The following is a 3,723-nucleotide window of genomic DNA, read 5'->3' as shown; positions in this document are numbered from 1 at the left end:
TCGTCGTTGGTAGTCCATCCAGATTACCAAGGTCTAGAAACAGGTTATAATCCTGAAGCAGTTGTAGTTTCTGAGCTTGCTGGTAGTTTTTCATCTACTAGTGATATAGGCGAAGAACCTAAAGTATCTGAACCTGTTACTCCAACTTCTAGTGCACCAGATTCACCTAGCGTAAAAAGAGTCATCACCGAAAATCTTCCTTCTGGTTTGGTAGCTATTGAAGAACTTGCTCCAGAGGAAGAATTAGGCGTATCTATTCTTGAAGATCAACCTACTGTTGATCTAAGGGAGCGTGAATCTATCTTTTACAGTCCTCCTAGAAGTACTACTTGGTACCTTTCGTTAACTAATTATTTAGACAACTCAGGGATAGGTTTTTCTCCACCTCGTACTCCTTTTCCACCTGGAGGTATTTATACTCCTGTAAATATGTTTGGTCAGTCGTTCGTGTTCACTCAATCTCCTGAATCTTTCTTGCACGGCGGTCCTTCTGTTCCCGCCGGGTATCAGTCACTTTCTGGTACCTTTGCAGGGGCATCTCCTCAACCCATTGATCATGGGTTATTAGCTGGAAACAATGGTAATAAACCGTTGGGTGTAGGAGACATTTACATGATGTCAGGTTCAGTTCCCGTTTCTCAACCTCAAGGTGGCCAATTACCGCCTGGGGGGCAGCCTCAATTAAACCCTGGGGGGCAACCTCAAGGTACACAAATCGTGTCTGGGGGGCAACCTCAAGGACAGTATGTACCCATAGTACAATACCTTCCTCAAGGTCAACCCCAGCCTCAATATGTACCCCAAGGTCAACCTCAGTATCAATATTTACCTCAAGGGTATCAACCTCAAGGTCAAGGTCAACCCCAGTATCAGTATTTACCCCAAGGTTATCAACCTCAAGGTCAATACTCGAGTCAAGGTTATCAACCACCTCAAGGTCAGTCATATGTTCAAGGTATGGGAACTGTACCTTTCAGTTATCAATCCTATCCTCAATCTGGTTACGGATCTCAGTATCCTCAACCTGTTACGGGTCAATACCCCAGAATGATAGTGTGGGATCCATCACAAGGTCAACAGATGTTGCAGCCAAGTATACAGTTGTTACCTCAAACTGGACAACCCGTAGTTTCTGTTTCACCCCAGCAACCGCAACCTGTCCAGTCAAATATTCAAACTTTTGTAACTTCGGTAGTTACTCAGCCGCAAATTGCACCTAGTACTCCATCTCAAATGACTGCTGCAACTACCGCAACATCTACCGCACTTACTTCTGGAGTATCGACAGCTCCGGTTTCTACTATCTCTGCAACCACCCCTCAGACATCTTTACCGTTGTCCGGATCTACGATTCAAACCACGGTCCAGATGCCTGTAGGGCAGCCTGGTTTAAGTACTGTTGTAACAAGTCAACCTCAATTTACCTATCAACAGTACCAGGGACAGTACCAATTCGGTCCTGCTATCCAACAACTGGTTTACCAGTATCAACCGTATCCTGGGTACACTTATCAACAACCTCAACAACCCCAGTACGGTCTAGTTAATCCTGGTTTTCCAGGAGGATATAATATCCCGAATGCGATTCCTGTTCCAAGTTATCCTGGATATCCTCCTCCTGGGACTGGTCTTGTGACCCAGAGTTTTAGAGATCCTAACCGGCAGTTACCGTTTATCGCAACTTTGGATTTACCCGACTTGACGCGCCTAACGAACGATCCAATACAATATCTTCCGTTCTAGCCGCCAATGCCAAATAAGTTGCCCAGTGATATACCCAAGTTCGAAGGTAAGTCTGGAGAGGATCCGTCCAACCACGTGATGACTTACCACCTCTGGTGTGCCTCAAATTCCATCTCGGATGATTCGATCCGCTTACGTCTTTTTCAGCGTACGCTCATTGGTCTCGCGGCCAAGTGGTACATTGAGTTACCACGGGCCTCTTTTTACAATTTCAGCCAGTTGGCTACCTCGTTCCTAACTCATTTTCAGTTGCCGGTCAGATACGATAACGGCACGGAGCTATTAACTTCATTAAAACAGTCGACCTCTACTTATATTTCCGATCACATTCATGAATGGAGACGTCGACGTCGATTAGTGAAAGTTTTTATTCCGGACCAAATCTTAGCTGAATGGTTTGTAAAATCATTATTACCGAAGATTACTGAAGATGTAGCTAAGGCCGGAGTAGTTACTGAAGAGCAAGTCATTGCTCAAGCCCAGTACCTTGACTTAGTTTACACTCAGTCGGGTACGTTGCACGAGAAGATCCCAGATCTTCCTAAGTCGAATCAAATCGTTGCTGCTCCTTCGAGGTCTCATGCTGCTGATGGCATGATTGGTACAGTGAATACTAAAAGTAAGAAGAAATCCTCAAAGAATTCTTCTCCAATAATAACCTTACCTGACTCCCCGACAGGAGAATCTTCTCCTGAAATTACCGCCGACATTCATGTTGTAGAGTCATCTACGGCTAAATCAAAAAACGGTGGTAAGAAGAAAGGCAAGAAGAAGGATAAAGCAGACAAAGCTCCAAAGGAGAAAAAAGAGAAGTCGGAATCTAACGACGAAAAGCGCAAACCTTGCTATCCTTGTTTAATTTGTGAAGAAGATCATTTCACAAGAGATTGCCCTCATCGGGCGGAGGTTGTGAAAATCGTTAAAGGTTCCCCAACTCCTGTTGTTTTGAAAGATCCATTTCCAAAGCAGGAGAGTAAAATGATAGGTTCTTCCTCGAATGCCAGTGAAGAACCCATATTGATGATGTCTCATGTACGGATTGCGACTCGATCACAAGATTATGGTAGTAAAAGTCCTGTTGATGGATCGAAAGAAGCAGAATCTTCTCGTTCAAATCCATCAACCTCAGCTCCCGGTTCCGATCCACTACAGATCGAGAAACCTAACCCTGACTTAGTAATAAAACCGCCTGCCAAGGGTGTACTTCGAAGGTCTGCTTTCAATCCACATGCGAGAGCGGCCCAGAATTACAACATTGTTGAGGATTTAGCTGTTTCACCCTCAGCAATGTCGGCTTTGGAAGTGCTGCAATCATGCCCAGCACAGAGAAAATTACTTTTGTCGGCTATAGGAGCTGTTGATGTTCAGGACCCGAACCTGATAATCTTTGATCTAGAAAATAGTACACTGCGTCTCCCTCATCAGATGGCTTTCCAGATTCCAGTGATAGTCAAAAACAGGCCAATTCATCGGACTGTAATTGATGAAGGAGCTTCTACGTGTATTATGTCGATTCACTGTTGGAGATCGCTTGGTTCTCCTTCACTGAACCAATCCCCGACGATTCTTAAGGCCTTTGATGGCCGTGGGTTCCATCCGTTTGGCATTCTATAGGATTTGCCTATAGGGGTTGAAGGAAAAACCGTTAGTCTGGATGTGGAGGTGGTTGATGCCCCTCTAGACTACAACCTTCTTTTGGGTCGCAGCTGGTCTTACGCTATGACAGCGGTCATGTCATCGGTCTTCAGAGTTATAAAGTTTCCACACAATGGTAAGATCGTGACGATAGACCAGCTGGCTTACTTTTCACCCGACCCAGCCTCTTCAGAGAGTATTCAGCATGTCGGTAAAACGACTATCCCTTACAAGGATGTTGGTGTAGGATTAGTTAAAGATTCCGGTTTACTGGGAACTTTTCCTTTCCCTCCAATCAACGCAGACCCTTCATTCACAACCATTCATATGATTACTTCAGACACT

This window comes from Pinus tabuliformis, chromosome 5_2, assembly GCF_031772625.1.
Source record: "Pinus tabuliformis cultivar Carrire ecotype Pingquan chromosome 5_2, CPIR1, whole genome shotgun sequence".
Lineage (NCBI taxonomy): Eukaryota > Viridiplantae > Streptophyta > Pinopsida > Pinales > Pinaceae > Pinus > Pinus tabuliformis.
The sequence above is the reverse complement of the archived record's forward strand: the minus strand, read 5'-3'. Positions refer to the sequence as shown.